Source organism: Chiloscyllium plagiosum, unplaced genomic scaffold, assembly GCF_037043375.1.
Source record: "Chiloscyllium plagiosum isolate Xiang-an unplaced genomic scaffold, Cpla_swu_hap1 HiC_scaffold_42, whole genome shotgun sequence".
Taxonomy (NCBI): Eukaryota; Metazoa; Chordata; class Chondrichthyes; order Orectolobiformes; family Hemiscylliidae; genus Chiloscyllium; species Chiloscyllium plagiosum.
Genome location: NW_028270180.1, coordinates 86,680,441 through 86,703,144, shown reverse-complemented (window position 1 = coordinate 86,703,144; position 22,704 = coordinate 86,680,441). Strand labels below are relative to the sequence as shown.

The window sequence follows — 22,704 nt, the reverse complement described above, 5'->3', positions numbered from 1 at the left end:
ATTTATTTCCCCCACATGGACCCTCTGATGAGAACCATCCTGCACACACTGGCCAAGTCATATCCGATTGAACTAAGATGAACCAAATTCGAACTTTAATTGCAGGCCCATCTGTGTTCCTTTCCATAACATTCCTGAATCTTCACACGAGTTCTGATAACTTTCTGCAAAATGCTCCCCCCACTGATAGCCGACCACTTGTCACGATATCAGGGGCAGGGGCCATTTCCCTGGTCCTGTTCCCAGAGGGAGGAAACTGCCAATGACAGATTAATCCCACACACGCACAGCCTCCCTCCTGGCACTGACCCGCCCTGCACATACACTAACAATTGGCCAGCACTGCGCCCGTGCACTGGTCTCCCCTCCGACAGCACATGCTCCAGATCACACACGAAGCTGGGTGATTGACAGCAGCTGCTGCCCAATAGGGTGGAGGGGGCGGGGCTGGAGATTGTAAACAATGAATGAATGTGGATGACACTGGGGGATGGACAGGTCAGTGAGGGACAGGATCAGTGCAGCAGTAGGAGGGGACCCTGGACAAAGTTAGCAATGGGAGAGTCTGACAGGAGAGAAACTACAGGAAGGTTCTGTTTGGAGGCTCAGGCAGGGACAGCTGGGAGACAATATGGCTTGGCGGCTTGGGCACGTTTTCCAATCAGCCTTTTCAAAGATGCTGTTACTCAACTCTGAGCCCGATCCTACTGGTTCAGAGGTAAGGACACTACCACCAATTCCTGGTGGGCTAGTGGAAAGAAGGGAAGATTTCCTCAATCTCTCTCACATGGAAACTCCATGAGCTCCTCCCACTTACTGTCTATGGTGGGGATGGAAACAGAGCAGATAGGAGCGGGGTTCGGGATATGGGGACTGCCTTTCAAATGGAACTTACCTGTGTCGGTTATATTAACATGACTCAATACACAGTCACCAACACAAACCTGGTGTACGTGAACTTTATACAGAATATTAACACTCATAACTGGGTGACACAGATCCCAATGTACAGAGTTAAGTCCTGGATATTAATAACGGCTTTGTGTATGAGAAATCACGTCTCATGAACTTGAGTCAATTTTTTTGAAGTAACAAAGAGGATTGATGAGGGCAAAGCAGTGGAAATGATCTACATGGACTTCAGTAAGGCGTTCGACAAGGTTCTCCATGGGAGACTGGTTAGCAAGGTTGATCTCATAGAATACAGAGATAACTAGCCATTTGGATACAAAACTGGCTCAAAGGTAGAAGACAGAGGGTGGTAGTGGAAGGTTGCTTTTCAGATTGGAGACCTGTGACCAGTGGGGTGTCACAAAGTATCAGTGCTGGATCCACTAATTTTCATAATTTATATCAATGATTTGGATGTGAATATAGGAAGTATTGTTAGTAAGATGACACCAAAATTGGAGGTGCAGTGGACAGTGAAGAGGATTACCTCAGATTACAACGGGATCTTGATCAGATGGTTGAATGTGCTGAGGACTGGCAGATGGAGTTTAATTTAGATAAATGTGAGGTGCTGCATTTTGGGAAAGCAAATATTAGCGGGATGTATACACTTACTGATAAGGTCCTCGGGAGTGCTGCTGAACAAAGAAACCTTGGAATGCAGGTTAATAGCTCCTTGAAAGCAGAATCGCAGGTAGATAGGATAGTGAAGAATGTGTTTAGTATGCTTTCCTTTATTGGTCAGAGCACGGAGTCTAGGAGTTGGGAGGTCATATTGCGGCTGTACAGGGACATTGGTTAGGTCACGCTTGGAATATTGCGTGCAATTCTGGTCTCCTTCCTATCAAAACAATATTGTGAAAGTTGAAAGTGGCCAGAATAGTATTACAAGCACGTTGTCAGGGTTGGAGGATTTGAGCTACAGGGAGAAGACAAATACATTGTTTTCCCTGGAGCGTCAGATGCTGATGGGTGACCTTATAGAGGTTTATAAAATCAGTAGGGGCATGGATAGGGTAAATATACAAGGTCTTTTCCCTGCGGTGGGGAGGAGGCACAATGGGAGGTGGGAGACAGAGGGGGGAGACCGAGAGGGGAGGGTGACCGTTATTTTGTAGATCTACAACACAACCCTGTTCCTGTTTTCTCCGCATCCCCTTCAATCCCTCTGAAGGGCTCAGAACAAGTGTACAGTCCCTGGAAGGTAGAGTTTCAGGGTGATCAAGTGCTGAAGGTTGCATTTGGGACGCTGACCTTTATTGGTCTGTGCACTTATCAATAAATGGACCTGGGTTCAGTTCCACTGTCCTGGATTCATGTCTGTGGCCACAGACGCGCCTGTCACTGACCCTGACTACTGCATCCCCTGTCACTACAGCTCTGCCATTCTCCTTCCTCCCGTTCTGTGCAGCGGAGCTATCTGTGGTGTCATGTCATCATCTGTTGCTGATTTCCCATGAGAGTCCACCCCCATTATAAAATCCCAAGCGGTGCACAATATCTGTTTGAGAAGCGGAGCGATCAGTGGAGAGTCCTGCACTTCCTTCCTGAGCCTCTTACTTGATCGGATGGTCACCCATTCCCTTTCTGCCTGTGTAACCCTCACCTGCAGTATGACAAACTCACTAAACGTGCTGTCCATAACATTCTCAGTATTGCTCCACAGTGAGTCCACTCTCAGCTCCAGGTCTGAAAAGCAGTTTCCCAGTAGTTGCAGATGGGCAGTCTTCCTGCACACATTGCCGTCACGGACACAGGAAGTGTCCCTTATTTCCCACATTGTGCAAGAGGAGCACACCACTGGTCTGAGGTCTCCGATCACAATGTCTCTCTCGTTTCAGTTAGTTACTCCCATTAGGAGAATTTAAATGAGTGAGCAACCTTCCTTCTCTTCAAACATTTCCATTATAATCAAAAGTCCCGATGTTTACTTAAGCTGACATTTTATACTTTAAAAACTGTTTTAAAAAAAAACTCAGCAGGTATCGCTTACAACTTGGCTGTTCCCATTGGGACCATGTGAATTTCTGAATGGCCTGCACTAAAACTGAAGCTGCGGTTCACATTCTCCCTGTCTCACCTCGCTCTGTTTACAACCAACTCCAAAACACACTCATTGAGCCAATCAGCACCCACAGTGCAGCCCTATCATTTTCATTGTCTACTCCCACCTACACTGCCCCAACCTCCAATACAGCTCAATGGGAACTCAGGAACAGCATCTCATCTCTCAATTCAGCCCTTTGTAATCCCAGAGTCAACAAGGACTTCAGCAGTTTCTGAATGAACAGAGTTGTCAGAACCTGGAACATTCCACCTGGAAATGGTGCTGGAATTTGAGTCCATAAGGAATTTTAATGAGAAGTTTGCAGGAATTGAAAATAAGGAGTTTACAGATTAACATCATGAAGTGGGTGATTGGTTCTAAATCTGACAGTTCCTATAAAGAGACGAGGTGTAATTTGGATAAATCTGTGCTCCCTCTCAGGCCAATACCTCCTTCCACAGCTGCAGGGCCCAGAATTGAACACAAACCCCAAGGGTGATCCAACCACAAATTTGAACATCATTCTGCTTTTTGCTTGAAATAAAAACCAGATACTTGCCCACAGACAGAACAGACACAACTTTCTCCTTCCACAGTTAAATGTCAATGGTATTCAGATCCTGATGACCCTGCTGACGATAGAAAATTGCTTTTGAGATCCCTGTCTCAATTAATATCCTGTAAAATCAATTGACAAAACAAAACTCACAGTCAGTGCAGGCTGAACAGTAAAGACAAATATTTCTTTTGGTATGTGTTTGATGTGTAAATGCTCCTCTTTCAATCACCCCACCCCCACCAAGGAAGAGGACATGTCCATGTGCCTCACTGTACCTTGCCCCCAATAAAGATGGCAGCCATAACCCAGGACCTATCACCGCCTGAGGGCCACAGCCATTTTCCCATTTGCTGTAAACATGGGACCAAGAGTTTCTAATTCAGGCCTAACTACCTGTACAGAGTGTAATTAAACCCTCCCAGTCTAAACCGGATCCAACTCCTCTTTCCCGTTTCCTCCTCCTGCACACACCAAGGGTCATTCTAGGTCCAGTGACCCTTCCTCAGAACCGATGGCAGCTGGGAAAATTAGAATCCCTACAGTGTGATAACAGGCCATTCGGCCCAACAAGTCCACACCCACCCTCTGAAGAGTTTCTCAACCAAATCCATTCCCTGACCCTATTATTCTACATTTCCCCTGACTAATGCACCCAACCTATACATCCCTGAACACTACGGGAAATTTAGCTGGGCCAATGCACCTAACCTGCATATCGTTGGAGATAGGGTTTAAAGAGTAAATAATAGGTGGGGATGGAGCCCAAAAGAGTCAGTAACATTTGGAAAGACAAAGGAGTGGATAACAAGCTGGCTGGGAGGGTGCATAGCTGTTAATGGTGGGGACAGGAACCTGTGTCTGGCAGCATCTCAGTGGAGGTGTTGGAAATGGCAGCTGATGATCTACGTTCTGCTGCAAAACAGACCCTGAACTTCCAGTTGCCTGTCACTGTAACACACGAGCCTGTTCCCTGGCCAACATCTCTGTCTCATGCTTACTGCAGTGTTCCAGTGAAGCTTGATGCAAGCTGGCAGAACACTCCAGAAACATACTAAAACACCCCGTATTTCAAGGACTGCAATTTCCCCTCCCATGTGGTCAACAACACTCTCCAGTGTATCTCCATCAGTTCCCACACCTCTGCCATTGAACCACACCTCTCCAACTGCAACAAGGATAGAAACCCCCAGTTCTCACCTTCCACCCAGGTACAATGCATCATCCTCCGCCATTTCCACCACCTACAATCAGATCCCACCAGAGATATATTTCCCTCTCCATTCCTTTCAGCATTCCACAGAGACCATTCCCTGTGAATCCCTAGTCAGATCCATGCTCCCCAACAACCCCACTCCCTGCCCCTTCACTTGCCAATGCAAGAGGTGTAAAACCTGTGCCCACACCTCCCCCCTCACCTCCAGAGGACCCTTCCACATTCAGCAGAGATTTCCCTGCACATCCAAACACCTCACCTATTACGGCCTTTGCTTTCGATGTGGTCTCCTCTCCACTGGGGAGTCAGGACACCAACTTGCGGAATGTTTCAGGGAACATTTCTGGGACACATGCACCAACAAACCCCACCATCCTGTGGCTGACCACTTCAACTTCCCCACCCACTCTGCAAAGGACATGCAAGTCCTGGGCCACCTCCACCACCAAATCACAGCCACCCGACGCCTGGAGGAAGAAAACCTCATCTTCCACATTGGGACACTTTAACCACAGAATCAAGGTTTCCTCATCTCCCCTCCCCTGCCTTATCCCAGATCCAACCCTCCAACTCGACACCACCCTCTTGAACTGTCCCACCTGTCCATCTTCCTTTCCAATTATCCACTCCACCCTCTCTCCAATACCCTGCACCTACATCGACCTATTGCCTTCCTAGCTCCCTTCCCACCAACCACACACATCCCTCTTATTTATCTCTCAGCCCTCTTACTACTCCCCCTCCCCCACCAATCCCGGTATTCCTGATGAAAAGAATATGCCCAAAATGTCAATTCTCTTGCTCTTGAGATGCTGCCTGACCTGCTGTGCTTTTCCAGCGCCACACGTTAACGCAAGCTGGAAGAACAAGTCATCTTCTACTTGGGGACCCTGCACCCCTCTAGCCCCAGTATCAAATTCAATAATTTTAGGTCCTGAACTCTCCAATGTCCTTGCGCCCTAGCCTTTTACCCCACATACCAGGCCTTGTTATCACATAGCCTACCATTACACATTATCTATGGTTCGCCACTAACAGTCCCCATAAACAGCTATTCACCCTCCCCCAGCCAGATCATTATCCACTCCTTTGTCCAACTGCTCCCATCTCTTTGATCATCACTTATCATTTACTTAACGCCTACCTTCTGCATATAAACCGACATTTCTTTTCAGTAACATCAGTTCTGAGGAAGGGTCAGCAGATCCAAAATGTTAACTCTGATTTCTCTTCACATATGCTGCCAGACCTGCTGAGCTTTTCCAGTACCTTTTGGTTATTGTGAGAGATTTACAGCATCTGCAGTTCTTTTGGCTCTAATTTACAAGGAATTTCTAATTCAGGTCTAGCAGCCTAAAACCGTGTGTTTATAAACACTTCCAGTCCACAATAGCTCCATTTCTTCCCCAGACTTTGCAGTCTCTCCCACTCCCTTCACACTCACTAGGTCCCCCCTCACCGTGACACTGCGCCTGCACAGCTCATGGCCACATGTTGGCCTGCTGGACCCACCCCAATTCACTCCCATTGGCTGGAGGATCACGCCAATTCTCCTATTGGTCTGAAGCTGCTGTCAATCACCGGGGCCCCATTGTTACATGAGTGGGCTCCTCTCAAGAGCATCGGATGCTGAGGGGTGACCTCAGAGTTTTATAAAATCCTGAGGAGTGTGGATGGGAAAAATAGACAAGGTCTTTTCCCTGGGGTGGGGGAGTCCAGAACGAGAGGGTGTAGGTTTAAGGTGAGAGGGGAAAAAATTTAAAAGGGACCCTAGAGGCAACTTTTTTCACACCGAGATTGGTGCAAGTATGGAATCTTCTGTTCAGGGAAATGGTGGAGGCTGGTACAATTACACCATTTGGCATCTGGATGGGTTTGTGAATAGGAAGGGTGTAGAGGGATACGTGCCAAGTGTTGGCAAATGGGACTAGATTAGGTTGGGATATCTGGTCGGCATGGACCAGTTCGACCAAAGGATCTAATTCCATGCTGTATGTCTCTATGACTCTGCCCTGGGATGAGCTTCATTATTCACAGTGAATGGGGCAGTAACACCGAGCACAGGGGTTTGGGGCTATTCAGCCCATTGGGGCTGTACTCTCCCCCGCTGGAGATGGTGCCAGTCTATCCCAACTCACCTCCCATTTGTCTGTAGCCCTCCAAATCCTTCCTTAAAAAAGTTAAATTCCAAATTTGTTTTGACAATAACTACTGAATCTGCATCCAGCTCTCGGTCAAACTGTTCCAGATGCTCAGAACTTAGTGAGTAAAATAATCTTCACATTTTTAACCTGCATTATTTGCCAGTTACCTGAAGGTGGTTACTAAAACTTGTGACGTTAATAATTTCTCCCTGTCTCTCTGTAAATTAAATATCCTGGAAACAAATCTGCTCCTGGTCAAAATCACTGCCTAATCTTCTCAGCTCCAAGGAGAATTATCTGATCTTCTGCTAACTCTCCATAAAAGAGAAACCCATCTTAATTTTATTAGTGCCATAAAGATGTACAGCAGAGAAACAGACCCTTCGATCCAACTTGTCCATGCTGACCAGATATCCTAAATTAATCTCATCCCATATGCCAGCATTTGGCCTATATCCTTCTAAACGTTTGCTAATCACATACAACATCTCAAAGGCTTAATTGGGTAAATGTACCAGCCTCTACACTTCCTCTGGCAGCTCATTCCATAAACGTACCATGTTCAGCTAGAAACATTACTCCTTAGATCCCTTTTAAATCTTTTCCCTCACACGTGAAGCCTGTGCCCCCAAGCTTTGGACTCACATATCCTGGGAATAAGACCCTGGGATTTCACCCTATCCATGCCCCTCACAATTGTATCCGATGCTCCAGGGAAAACAGCCCCAGCCTATTCAGCCTCTACCTATATAGCTCAAACCCTCAACCCTGGCAACATCTTTGCGGATCTTTTCTGAACCATTTCAAGGTTCACAATATCATTCCGATAGCAGAGAGACCAGGACTGAAAGCAGAATTCCAGAAGTGGCTGAATCAATGTGCTGTGCAGCCGCAAAATGGCGTCCCAACTCCACTACTCAATGCACTGACCAGTAAAGGCAAGTACACCAAACACCTTCTTCACTACCCTGCCTATGATTCCACATTCAAGGAACTATGAACCTGCACTCCAAGGTCTCTTTATTCAGCAACACTCCCCAGGACCTTCCCATTAAGCGTATAATTCCTGCCCTCATTTGCTTTTCCAAAATGGAGTATCTCACATTTATCTGAAATAAACTCGATTTGACAATCCTCAGCCCATTTGATTGAAGTCCCATTGTACTCTGAGGTAACCTTCTTCGCTGTCCAGTGCACCTCCAATTTTGATGTCTACTGTAAACCCACTAACTATACCTCATATTCACATAGAAATCATTGATATAAATGATGAAAAGCAGGGGACCCAGCACCGATCCTTACACCATATTGCTCATTATAGGCCTCCAGTCCGAAAAGCACTACCACCGTCTCCAACCTTCAAGCCAATTTGTATCCAAACAGCTGGTTCTCTCCGTATCCCATGGTGTATAACTCGCTAACCAGTCTGTTATGTGGAACCTTTTTGAATGTCTTTCTGAAGTCCAAGTTAGTGATTTATGCACAAAGCCATGCTGACTATCCCTAATCACTTCTTGCCTTTCCAATTACATATAAACCTGTCCTTCAGAATTCCTTCCAACACCTTGTCTGCCACTAACTTCAGACTCCCCAGTGTATTGTTCCCTGGCCTTTCCTCATCACCTTTCTCGCAACACCTCACCTGTGGCTATCAGTGATAGAAATATCTCAGTGAGGGCCTGGAAATCACTTCCCTAACTTCCCACAAAGATTTGGGATACACCTGATCAGGTCCCACAGATTTACTCAGCTTTATGTGTAAGACACCCAGTACAACCTCCTCTGTAATATGGACAGTTGTAAAGTTATCACTATTTATTTCTCTAAAGTCTCTAGCTTCCATATCCTCTTCCAGTAAAAGCTGACATGAAATCCTCAGATAGTATCTCTCCCACCTTCTGTGGTTCCACAGACAGCCTTGTTGATCTTTGAGGGTCCATATTCTCTGCCTGGTTACTCTTTTGTCCTTCGTGTTTTGTAGAATCTCTTTGGATTGTCCTTAAACCTCTTTCCCCCCAAAGCTATCTCATGCATGCTTTTTGCCCTCCTGTTTTCCCTCAAGTGTACTCCTACTGCCCCTATACTCCAAGGGATTCACTCAAACCCAGCTGTCTGTACCTGCCATATCCCTCCTTCATCTTTGTGACCAGACCCTCAATTTCTCTAGACACACAGCATTCTCTACACCTACCAGACTTGGCCTTAACAGGAACATACTGTCTATGTACTCTTGTTATCTCATTTTCACAGGCCTATGGAGGCAATGGCAGATGAGGACATGGAAACAGTCATTCTCAGTAAAGAGGTAGTGTTGGGAAAGATAACAGCCCAAAAATACATGGGTCTCCTGGCCGTGATGGAATGCATCCCAGGGGACTAAAAGAGATGGTGAAGGGTCTATTGACCTTCCTTGCTAGAGGGATGGTTATGCTGCAGCTGTACAGGGTGCTGGTGAGGCCACACCTGGAGTACTATGTACAGGTTTGATCTCCTTACTTCAGCAAGGATGTACTGACACTGGAGGGGATACAGAGGAGGGTCACTAGTTTGAGTCAGGATTTGAGAAGGTTGGTGTATGTGGAAAGATTGTATAGACTGGGGCTATACTTGTTGGGATTTAGAAGAATGGGAGGTTGTATTGGAAAAAGTAAAATTAAGAAGGGAATAGATAAGATAGAAGCGGGGAGTTTATTTCCATTGGGGGAGGGGCGGGTCAGCCGAGAGAGCATAGCATCAAAATAAGGGGGTATCTGATTTAGGACAGAGTTGAGGAGGAACTTCTTCAGCTAAAGGGTTATGAATCTGTGGAATTCCCTGCTGAGTGCAGCAGTTGACGTTATCAACTTGAATGCCTTTAAGGCAAAAGGTAGATTTGCAAACAGGAAAGGAATTAAGGGTTATGGTGAGGGAGCAGGAATGTGGAGCTGAGGCCATGAAAAGCTCAGCCCTGACCTTATTGAATGGCAGTGCAGGCTTGAGGGGCCAGATGGCCTCCTCCTGCTCCTATTCCTTCTGTTCTTATGTTCCCACTTTCCAGCCGTCCCTTTACCTGGGGGGTGCAAAGAAATATTGAAAGTTCTCGCCTTGTACCGTCAAAATTCACCTTTGTCCAACTTTGAACACCAACTTTTAGAACTGGTCTATTATTTTCTGAAACTATTTTAAAATTAGTAGAATTATCTTCAGAGAATCCCAAGTGTGGAAGCAGGCCATTCAGCCCATCACATCCACACTGACCCTCAGAGCTTCCTATCTTACCCCTGTAACGCTGCATTTCCCATGGCCAATCCACCCAACCTGCACATCTTTGGACTGTGGAAGGAAACCAGAGCACCCGGACGAAACCCACACAGACAACCTCAATAAGGTGAGCATCCTGTTCTTATTTCCCAGTTCAACCCAATTAAGTTCACCGGGCGAACCCCCATGAATATCCTCCCTAAGCACAACAATAATGTTATCCCTAATCAAAAACACCATTCCACCTTCTCTCTTATTCCCCCTTTCTATCCTTCCTCTTACATCTATTCCCTGGAACATTAAGCTACCTGTCCTGTCCAACCTAAGACACGTTTCTGTAATACCCACTATATCCCAGTCCCATGTTCAAAACCATATCTTAAGCTCTTCTGCTTTCCCTGTCAAACCTCTTGCATTGAAATAAATGCAGTGCAGTGCTATCAAAAGGACAGACTGATGGGCAGAGGGGGTGGGATGGCCCTGTTGGTGAGGGATGACATTCAGCCCCGTGCGAAAGGGGAGAGACAGAATCGGGATTGGAGTCAGATTGGAGGGTGGCTAATGTTGTCCCACTTTTCAAGAAAAGTGGGAGAGAGAAAACAAGGAATTATAGACCAGTTAGCCTGATGTCAGTGGTGAGAAAGATGCTGGAGTCAATTATAAAAGATGAAATTATGGCTCATTTGGATAGTGGTAATAGGATTCGTCAGAGTCAGCATGGATTTACAAAGGGGAATATACTGACTTGGATTGAAAATTGGCCGGCTGACAAGAAGCAAAGAGTAGTGATAAACGCTTCCTGTCGGAATGGCAGGCAGTGACTAGTGGGGTACCACAAGGTTCGGTGCTGGGACCGCAGCTGTTTACAATATACATTAATAATATAGATGAATGTATTAAAAGTAATAGCAAATTTGCTGATGACAAAGCTGGGTGGCAGGGTGAAATGTGAGAAGGATGTTATGAGAATACAGGTTAACTTGGACAGGCTATGTGAGTGGACGGATGCATAGCAGATGCAGTTTAATGTGGATAAATGTGGGGTTATCCACTTTGGAAGCAAGAACAGGAAGGCAGATTACTATCTAAAAGGAGTCAAGTTTGGTAAAGGGGAAGTACAACGAGATCTAGGTATTCTTGTACATCAGTCAATGAAAGCAAGCATGCAGGTACAGCAGGTAGTGAAGAAAGCTCACTGCATGCTGGCCCTCATAACAAGAGGAATTGAGTATAGGAGCAAAGAGGTCCTTCTGCAGCTGTACAGGGCCCTGGTAAGACCGCACCTGGAGTATTGTGTGCAGTTTTGGTCTCCACATTTGAGGAAGAGCATTGTGGCTGTTGAGGGAGTGTTGGGTAGGTTCATGAGGTCAATTCCCGGAATGGCGGAATGATCACATGTTGAAAGATTGGAGCGACTGAGCTTGTATACACTTAAGTTTAGAAGAATGAGAGGGGATCTGGTTGAGACCTACAAGATTATTAAAGGGTTGGACACTCTGGAGGCAGGAAGCATGTTTCCACGGATGGGTGAGTCCAGAACCAGAGGACACAGTTTAAAAATAAGGGAGAGGCCATTTAGAACAGAGTTGAGGAGAAACGTCTTCACCCAGAGAGTAGTGGGCACATGGAATGCTCTGATCCAGAAGGCAGTGGAGGCCAAGTCTCTGGATACTTTCAAGAAAGAGATGGATAGAGCTGTTAAAGATAATGGAATCAAGTGTTACGGAGATAAGACAGGAACAGGAGACTGATTGTGGATGATCAGCCATGGTCATAGTGAATGGTGGTGCTGACTCAAAGGGCAGAATGGCCTATTCCTGCACCTATTGTCTATTGTACCTTGTCAGTCCTACCTCATTCTGTGCCTTGCCTTGCCTGCCTTGCCTGTGTAACTTCTAAACTGTACCAGCCTCAGACTTACCTCCTTTCTCACTATCTCTTTAGGTTTACCCCCACGCCCTCACTGGTTTAATGCCTCCTGAGTAGCACTAGCAAATCTCCCTGCTTGGATATTAGACGCCTTCCAATTCAGGTGTAATCCATCCTTATGCACGTCAATTCTATGCCAGCAGAGATTCCAATGATCCAAAAATGGGAATCCTTCTCCCCTGTATCAGATCCTTGGCCACGCATTCATCTACTCTACCCTGCTATTCCTACTCTCACTAGCATGTGGCACCGGGAGTAATCCAGATATTACTACCCACAAGGACCTGCTTATTATCCTCCAGGCTAATTTGCTATATTGTCTCATCAGGACTTCATCCTTCTCTCTTATGTCATTGGTACCAATGTACAGCGACCTCCCACTGATCATTCTCCCCTTTCAGAATACTCTGCACCCTCGGAGCCATCCTTCACCCAGACAGTAGGGAGGCACCACCCCATTCTGATGTCTCACTGTTAGCTACAGAAACCGCAGTCTGTGCTGCAGACTAGAGAGCCCCCTATCACCATCGATCGCGTGGAACCTGATATACCTCACATTACACTAGATACTTGGCTGTCAGTGCGATATTCCCCGGACAGTGTGATCCCCGATGCTTTCCAAAACAGTATACTTGTTTGAGACGGAAATAACCACAAGAGACTCCGCACTACTTGCCCTCCACTCCTCCCTTTTCGAGAGGAAACCCATCTACCTGACTGGATCGGCAGTTTTCCTAACTTTCTGAAACTGTCACCTATTACACCCCCCGTCTCCGGTAAACCTTTCATTACCTTTAACCATCGCTCCATCTGGTCCATGAAATCCTTCAGGATTTGCATCCTCACTTCCTGCAAACAATCAGGATCACTGAAACTTTCCTTAATCTCCTAAATCCAACAGGAAGAGCACATCACTGTACGAATGGCCATCTCTGCACCTTAACAGACCACAGACCCAGAAAAAGGCACACAGTCTTACAGCTTTACAAAACACTACTCTAGAATAAATTAGTACCAATATTTTATATTAAAAAACTTAATCAAAGTATCATAAGATGTGTATTTAAAGAAATAAACCCTCGCCCTACTGAATGTTGTAGCTTTACTAAAATAAAACAGACTAAGATTTATCTTTGAAGAGACCGAAACCCACTGAGTTGTGAGTCACAGATGAACAGCACTAAACAGAACCTTCGGTCAAATTTGTCCATGCCGACCAGATATCCGAACCTAATCTTATCCCTCTTGCCAGCACCTGGGCCATATCCCTCTAAATCTTTCCTATTCATGTCAAGTATCCAAATGCCTTTAAAATGCTATAATTGTCAACCTCCACCACTTCTTCTGGCAGCTTATTCCATACACGCACCACTCTCTGCGTGAAAAAGTTGCTCCTTAGTTCCCTTTTATATCTTTCCCCTCTCACCCTCAACCTATGCTCTCTACTTCTGGACCCTCCTACTCAGGGAAAAGACCTTGTCTGTTTACCCTATCCATGCTACTACTGATTTTATAAACCTCTACGGAGGTCACTCCTCAGTCTCTGATGCTCCAGGGAAAGAAAGCCCCAGCCTTTTTGCTCTCTTCCTGCAGCTCAAACCCTGGCAATATCCTTGTAAATCTTTGTTGAACCCTTTCAAGTTTCACAACATCCTTCCGATTGATGGAGAACAGAATTGCACACAATGTTCCAAAAGAGGCCTAACCAATGTCATGTCTATACTCAATGCTCTGATCAATAAAGGAATGTATTCCAAACACTTTCTTCAATATCCTATCCACATGCAACTCTACGTTCAAGGAAATATGAACCTTCACTGCAAGATATCTTTGTTCATCAACACTATCGAGGAATTTGCCACTAAGTGTATCAGTCCTGTTAAGATTTGCTTTTCCAAAATGCAGCACATCACATTTATCTGAATTAAACTCCATCTGCCACTTCTCACCCATCTGAACAACATCCTGTTGTAATCCACTTCGCTGTCCACTATACCTCCAATTTTGGTGTCATCTGCAAACTTACTAACTGTACCTCCTATGCTCATATCTAAATCATATTATATAAATGACAAAAAGTAGTGGACCCAGCACTGTTCCTTGTGGCATTCCACTGGTCAAATGCCTCCAATCTGAAAAACAACCCTCCACCACCATCCTGCCTTCTACATTTGAGCCAGTTCTGTATCCAAACGGCTAGTTCTCCCTGTATTCCATGAGATCCAACCTTGCTAACCAGTCTTCAATGAGGAACTTTGTCGAGCACCTTACTGAATTCCATAGATCATGTCCACCTCTCAGCCCTCATCAATCCTCTTTGATACATCTTCAAATAACTTAATCAAGTTTGAGAGACATGATTTCCCACACACATAGTCATGCTGACTATCACTAATCAGTCCTTGCTTTTCAGAATACACACGCATCTTGTTCCTCAGGATTCCCTCCAACAACTTGCCCAGCATCAATGTCAGGCTGACCGGTCGATAGTTCCCTGGCTTGGCCTTACCACCTTTCTTAAATAGCGGCACCACGTTAACCAACCTCTAGTCTTTTGGCATCTCACCTGTGATAATCGATGATACAAATATCTCCGCAAGAGGCCCAGCAATCACATTCCCAGCTTCCCAGAGTTCTAGGGTTCACCTGATCAGGTGCTGGGGATTAACCAAGCTTTACGGGTTACAAGACACCCAGCATGTCCTCCTCTGTAAGATGGACATATTCAACATGTCGACATCTATTTCCCCACATTCTATATTGCCCATGTCCTTCTCCACAGTACAACTGATGCAAAACATTCAGTTAGTATCTCTCCCATCTCCTGCGGCTCCACGCATAGACTACCTTTCAGATCTTTGAGGAGCCCTATTCTCTCTCGAGGTACCCTTTTGTTCTTAATGTATTTATAAACACCCTTGGGATTATTCATAACCCTATTTGCCAAAGCTATCTCATGTCCCCTTTTTGCCCTCCTGATTTCCCTCTTAAGTATACTCCTACTGTCTTTAATGCTCAGGGTTTTTGGGGATTTTTGGATTGGAATAAATGCAAAATATTACATCTTGATAAAACAAACGAGGGCAGACTGACACTAATTAAAAACAGGGCCTCGAGTAGTGATATGGAACAAAGAGGCCGAGGGGTTCGGGTCTTTCACGTCTGTTACATGTAGACAGGGTGGTTAAGAAGGTGTTTAGCACACTTGCCTTCATTGCTCAGACCTTGGAGTACAAGAGTTGGGACATTATTTTGGATGTTGGGGACGCCTTTTCTGGAATTCCGTGTCCAGTTCTGGTCATGCTGATATCGGGAGGACATTATGTAGTTGGAGCAGATTCAGAAGAGATTTACCAGGATTTGATGGGAATGAATTATAAGCAGAGGCTGGATAGGTTGCGATTTCTTTCACTGGTGCGCAGGAGGCTGAGGAGTGACCTTATTAGATGTTTCTCAAATCATGGAGGGGTGGTATCAGTAATGTGAACAGCCGGTGTCCTTTCCAGGAAGGGACGCAATTCAAGACTGGGTACATACCTTTTAAGGTGACAGCAGAACGGCTTGCACATTCTCCCAGTGTCTGCATGGGTTTCTTCCAGTTGATCCAGTTTCCTCCCTAATGAGAGAGCAGCCCTATGGTCTGGTAGGGCAATGCTGCCTTTACCTTTTACACAGTGATGCCATATTGTCTCTGGGGTGGGGAGAGGGAATGCTGAAGGTGGTGGATGGGACACTACTCAGGCACAGTGCTTTGTCCTGGAGGATGTTCACTTTCTTTAATAGTGTTGAGGGTTGCACTGATGGAGGCAAGTGGCGGATGTTCCAACACAACCCTGATGTGTACCCTATAGAAAGCAAACAGACACTGGGGAATCAGGGGTTTGGGGAAACTTAGATTATTCTCCCTGTAGCAAAGGCAATTGAGGGGAGCTGTGACAGAGGGGTTTAGAAAAGTTACACGTTATAATAATAAACCTTACACCCATCAGCTCATTGTACAAGGATTACAGGACACACATTAAAGGTTTGGGAAGATTCAAAGGAGAACTTTTATGCAGCAAATGGGATTCAGATGGAATACAATACTCACACACAATGCAAATATCCAGGTCCTGATGAATTGACTAATTCAATCAGAGTTAGGTGTTACAATGACTGAGATTACCATCTGAATGTCCACCTGTAATATCCTGTAATACAAGTTTATAAAATCCATCACTGTCAGTTCAGGTTAGAAACTCGCACTATCCCCTCCTCCTGGCACATTACCCCTTGTGGAGGTCAGCAGTCAGTTCAGGGGGAAATCTATGTGGGTTTCTAGGAGTTTCCACCTTGGAATTTCATGTGACTGAACAGGGCAGATCTTTGCCACATGGGACAGAATATTCCAAGAGTCAGTGAGATGTGGAGAGCAGGATTTGCTTCTTTTTTTTTCCTTCCGTGCTGCCGCTGTGCCTCATCAATAAGACATGGGGGGTGAAAGGCTCATGCAGCTCGATGGGCAAGTTGCCTCCATTCTGACCAATGGTATACCCCTAAAAACAGAGCAACTCTGCATGCTTCACACTGCCCAGTGCTCCCAGTAAATGTTTAGAAGGGGGGGGGGGGGGGATCTCCTGGAAAAGGCATAACTGTAAAGTTCTAAGAGGATTGTGAAGAGAGAGAGATGCACAGGAGAAGGGGGCAACCAGTTGCCAGATGGAGTATAATTTGGGAAAATGGGAAGTTGGTCATTTTGGAGGGGATAATAAGAGAACAGAGTGCTATTTAAATGGTGGAAACTGTAGAAAGCTGCACCACAAAGGGACCAGGGGTAATTGTGCAGGAAACACTGAAAGTAGCAGATTCTGGGTCAGTCACGAAATCAAGGGTTCATTTCAGATTCATCAAATTTAAGGTAACACCAACACGGGTTAGGGGTTTCAGTAGCAATGGAGCTGGGGTGAGGTGGAGACAAGCAACATTTTAGAGATTGGAATTCCTGGTGTTTGTGATTGCGTAGATGTCTGATCAGAAGGTCACCTTGGGGTTACAGATATGACAGCAATGTTGTGAAGAGTCCAGTTCTATCTCAGACTGCACCCAGTGAGAGGCTCAGCAGTAAGGGAAAGGAATTTGTAATAGCAACTGAAGGTAACGGGTTTAACCGTAACAATGTTTCTTTGGAGGAAATTGCAGTTAATTGAGTAGTGGGAACGTGATAAGCAGTTTGGTAACTGAGTAACAGTGGAGCAATGGAGCGGGATGGTGGGGAGGGAGAGCTGGGCATTGTCAGTGTACATGTGAAACCTCATACTGTGCTTTTGGACGATGTCACCTCCTTGGCAGTGCGTAGGTGAGAAACAGGACGGACCAAGGATAGATCCTTGAGGGACACCAAATACAAGGAATTCAGAAAGGAAAGGGAAAGTGGAGATGGAGCAGGATTTACAAATGATGGTGAGGTCAAATGTTAGTTTTTTCTGCAGAATGGATGAGAAGGACATAACCAGAAAAGAAAGACAGAGACAGAATAAGGAACAATACCTGTGAATTGGCGAGGGGGAGTGATGAGGAGGAAACAGAGTTGGAATGTCTGTAGTTTAGCGAGACTAGTAAAAGATCAAGATGAGCTCTGATAAGGCTTGACAAGAGACTGCAGAAAGATGTAAGTTTGGGACAAAAACCAGGAATACCATGTGAGGCAGTTTGTCTCGGTGCGCTAGTGGGAGGGAGGGAAGCAGCAGAGGCAGCTGATCGGATTGTCTCAGTCTTAGTGACAGAGAAACTCAATGTGCTCCTTGCTCTTGTTGTTGGAGGGAAGGATGAAGGAGACAGGATGATGGACAGGGTTTTACAAAGAAACAAAACCAGGGTTAGTGATATTTAAAATGAGTGAACAAACCTAATATATTTAACTTTTATCCAGAATATTAAAATGTACAACTGAAGTCCTTGTTCGAATCCCAACTCGGCAGATGTTAGAATCTGAATTCAAGAAAAAATAACAAATTAGGAATCTCCTGATCTCCATGGAACCATTGTCAATGGCGAAAAAATCCTGCCAACCTGACAGTCACCCAACAAGCTACTCACTGTATTAATCACTGCAAGGTCTCAACAAAGGAATGAAACTGGGTGGACCACTTGGTATCTAACAAGGCAATAGGAAATACAACCACAGAATCAGCCCTCTCTACTCTGCAACATCCTGCTCACTAACATCTGTTTTTTTTGGGCCAAAACGTGGCGAGCTGTCTCACAGATTAGTCAAGGAACAGCCTCACAGAGTAATCCCTTACAGATAATGGCCAGACACCACCATCACCATCCCTCGATAGAGAGTGTGATGATGGAAAAGCACAATAGGTCAGGCAGCATCCGAGGAGCAGGAGAATCGACGCTTCGAGCCTAAGCCCTTCATCAGCCTGACCTGCTGTTTTTTTTTTGCAGCACCACACTCTCGACTCTGATCTCCAGCATCTGCAGTCTTCACTTTCTCCTGAAATCTCTGGATATGTCCTGTCACCCCAGCAGGACAGACCAGGCAGAGGTGACGGCACAGTAGTGTACACACAGGAACCATTTGCCCTGGGAGTACTTAGCATTGACTTTGGGCACCAGGAAGTCTCATGGCTCCTGCTGATTACCACGTACCATGCTCCCATGGCTGATGAATCAGTGCTCCTCCATGTTGAATAACACTTGGAGGAAGCACTGAGGCAATAAAATAGTGACAAGCCTACTCTGGGTACAGGATTTCAATGTCCTCTACCAAGAGTAGCTCAGCAGCAGGATTACTGACTGAGCTGGTCGGGTCCTCAAGGACATAGCTGCTCAACTGGGTTTGCAGCAGGCGGTAACGGAACCAGCAAGAGGGAAAAACATACTAGATCTTATCAGTATGAATCTGCCAGCTGCAAACGCATCTGTCCATGACAGTATCGGTAAGAGCGACCATCCCACAGTCTTTTTGGAGACAAAGCCTCATCTTAAAGTTGAGAAAAACCTCCATTGTGCTGAGTGGTACTATCACCGTGCTAAATGGGACAGATGTAGGAACTCAAACTGGATCTCTCTCAGGCACTGTGGAATAACAGCAGCAGCAGAACTGTACTCCAGCACAATCTGTAATCTCATGGGTTTGTACATCCTGCACTCACCCATCACAATGGACAGCAAAGGACAGCATGCCATGAGCAGCACCAGGCAGACCTAAAAATGAAGTGCCAACCTGGTGAAGCTACCAAGCAGGACTATCTGCATAATCAAACAGCATCAGCAGCAAGAAACAGAGCGAGGTGATCCCACAACCAATGGATCAGATCAGAGCTCTGCCACACCCAGTTGTGAATGGTAATGGACAATTAAACAACTCATTGCACGAAGCACCACAGATATCCTCACCCCTACAGATGGAGGGGTTTCACACATCCATGCAAAAGATAAGATGACAGCATTTGCAGTAATTTTCAGCCAGATGCAAAGTGAGATGATCCATCTCAGCCTTCTCCAGTGGTTCCTAACGTCACAGAGGTGAGCTTTAAGCCAGTTCAATTTAATTCGAATAATATCGAGAAATGGTTAAGTAGTGTAAAGGCTATGGGTCCTGCTAACATTCTGGAAATAATACTGACAGCTTGTGCTCCAGAACTTGCCATCCACCAAGCCACGTATCATTCCAGCACTAGTATCGACTGGCAATGTGGAACATTGCCCAGGGATGTTCAACACAAAAACACAGGGCAATCCAACTCAGGCAATTTCCCTCTGTCAGTCCACACTTCATCAGCAGTAAAGTGATGGAAGATGTCATCAACAGGGCTATCAAGCAGCAGCTGCTCAGCAACAGCCAGCTGAGCGACACTCATTTTAGGCACCACCAGGGCCACTCAGCTCCCGATTGTGTTACCGCCCTCATTCACAATCTGACAACCAGCTGAATCCAGAGGTGAGGTGAGAGTGACAGCCCCAGCCCCATTCCAACACCATTATTTCGAGCTGATTCCACCCTCATCTCAGTTCATATACTGAAACTCTCATCCATCGTGTGTTATCTCCAGACTTAATTATCCAAACACACTCCTGGCCAGCCTCCCAAATTCAACCTCCCTGTAGTCTCAAGAAAAATTGAAAGCTCTACCGCCCACATGCTCACTTCTCCCCAAACATGTTCATCAGTCAAAAGGCTCCTATTCATAAGCAACAACAATTTAAAATTCTCATTCTTGATTTGATTCCTGGCTGTGATCATCCCTAGCTCCCTGCACCACACTTCCTTTGTCGAGGTCTCAACCCATTTTCTTCAAGACTCCCAACGACTTGTTAATTCATTACTTCAACTTTGTGGCTGATTCTACAGTTACTAAAGCAACATGGTCTGGAATTTGCAGACAAAACCTCACAGGTCTGCTTTCCACCTTTAAGACATCCCTCAAAACCTGCTTTTTGGCAATGCTTTTGGTCACCTGACTTAAAATGTTCATCTCTGGCCTTATATCTAAAGTTCTCAATAGTATTTATATGAAATAAGCATGATGATAAAACTACAAACTGTTCTTGATTTGGACATTATCTTCAAATAATCACTGTTGCTGTTATGAATAATCTGTAATGTCTCTTACCCAACCACATTGTGGGAGCACCTTCACCACACAAACTGCAGCTGTACAAGAAAGTCAAACATCACCCTCTCCACAGGCAACAGGGCTTTGGCATTAATCACTGGTATCTGTGGAAGGAGAAACACAGTCGATGTTTCAGGGAGTGCAAAATGGATTACAGGGAATGAAAAAGAATAAAGCAATCTGATAATTGAGCAGCACGTGGTCAGGGGCTGGGCCGCAGTGAAAAACTCATTTACAAAGGGTATATAAAAGTCATAATACAGTAGTAAACAGACCAAAAATGGCTCGAGACTGAGGAAGCTAGATATTGACAAAGTGGTCATGAGGGAGCCCAGAGATGAATCAGAGCAGTATTGGCTGCTATGATCACAATGACTCTATACTGAGAAAGGCTGCACATGCGCCTGGCTGCAGCTTGCCCCCTACAAAGGTGGCGGCTCCGCACGTGTCCAGTGAATCGTTGCCCCAAATAAAGATGGCGGCGCTCACTCAGGCCTGCAGCCGCGCTGAGGCAATTCCCCGTTTACTGCAAAAAAGGAATTGGGACGTTCAAATTTGTGTTTTCCGACGTGCACAATTTGTTTGTAAAACCTCTCCGCTCATAGCAACACAGTTTTTCTCCGGTTTCCCTGTTTATTTCTTTCCTTACCGTATCCTTTCTCTCCATAACTTCCCGAGCATTCATTACAGCGACTCTGCGCCGCGCTCGAGGGTGATCACATGGTTTTGTTTAGCTCCGCCCTTGCTTCACGTTGCTTGGTTGGAGGACCAACCTCCTGCTAGGTCCTCCAGCTCCGCCCACCGTCCTTTCATTGGTCCAGCGCTGACATCAATCACCCGGGGGTCGCCTTGTTGACTCGAGCATGCGCAGTGTGTCCTGCTTTAGCTGATATGTTGGGTAATGTGATGGGAGAGTTCACTGAGTGGAAGAATTCCCTTTGTGTGAGCTCTGCAGAAGATTTCCTTTATTCATGGAGGGAATTGCCTTCCTACTCATGACTGTATAGCTGTGATTGATGAATCAATGCCATCTGAATCAGTACATAAACACCCCATTTTCACATCTGAGATCTTTAGCACATTGTATCACGCTCTTCTTTGGAGATAATAAAAACATGAAACAGAGCCTCAAGGAATCGGAGCAGGAGTAGGGCATTCATTCCCTTCAGCTTGTTCCTCCATTCTATCAGATCATGGCCGGGCCAACCCAGACCTCAACACCTCTTTTATGCTTGATCCACATAGCCTTCAACCGCTCAATATTTCAAAAGTCTATCTGCCCTCTTTTAAAATAATTTGAGATAGAATCATAGATTCCCTCTTGTGTGGAAACAGGCCCTTCAGCCCAACAAGCCAGAATAACCCTCTGAAGAGTAACCCAACCATTCCCCTCCCACATTTAACTTTCACAATTGTTTGGGCGATGTGAGAGACGATTTCGGTACAAACAATTGAGATGTGCATGACCCCAGAGTCTAAGGGGAATAGAGCCATAGGGGTAGGGTAAAACATGCTTCTCTGTAATAAAAGACGAGACATCTGCTGCTACGGGTTGATAAGACCACTCACATTGACAGAGTAGAAAAACAAGTCCTTGATTGATAAGACCACTCACACAGAATAGAAAAACAAGTCCTTGATTTATAGGACCACGAACTCTGACAGAGAAGAATAAGTCCTTGACTGATAAGACTACAGGGTAAGAAAAAAAAAACAACTCGGGAGACATCTCCTGTAGACTTTAAGATAAGGATGCAGAATGGAAAATTACTGAACGGTTTAGAATGTGAACCTCGTGACTCTTTAGAGCCACAGAGGGGAGGGACTTGTCCTGTATTTAATCAGAAGACATTGTTAGCCTCGGCGCGCTTTTCTCAGAAGGGTGCCCAACTCTGCAGACTTGCTAATAAACTTTGTTTTCCTGAATTTGTCTAGAGTGATTATTGAGAAGCGATTTTCGTTTCTAACAAACTTGGGGGCTCGTCCGATCATCACTCCGGCCGCGAGGGGGGCTG

General features: G+C 45.6%; 1 long non-coding RNA gene across 3 annotated transcripts in view; it reads right to left on the bottom strand.

Annotated features, from left to right (window-relative positions):
• The window catches only part of LOC148137975 (uncharacterized), a 28,794-nt gene extending 6,429 nt beyond the window's left edge, over nt 1-22,365 (bottom strand). The window contains exons 1-5 of one of the 3 annotated variants that reach the window (XR_015754186.1): nt 20,687-22,365; nt 17,968-18,050; nt 16,174-16,273; nt 15,621-15,928; nt 3,558-3,676 (exon numbers count right to left, since the gene is read on the bottom strand). This is a non-coding gene — a long non-coding RNA (uncharacterized LOC148137975). The remainder of the gene's footprint in view (nt 1-3,557; nt 3,677-15,620; nt 15,929-16,173; nt 16,274-17,967; nt 18,051-20,686) is intronic. The other 2 variants (XR_015754187.1, XR_015754185.1) reach the window with 2 other exon arrangements.
• Between the last annotated feature and the right edge of the window lie 339 nt (nt 22,366-22,704).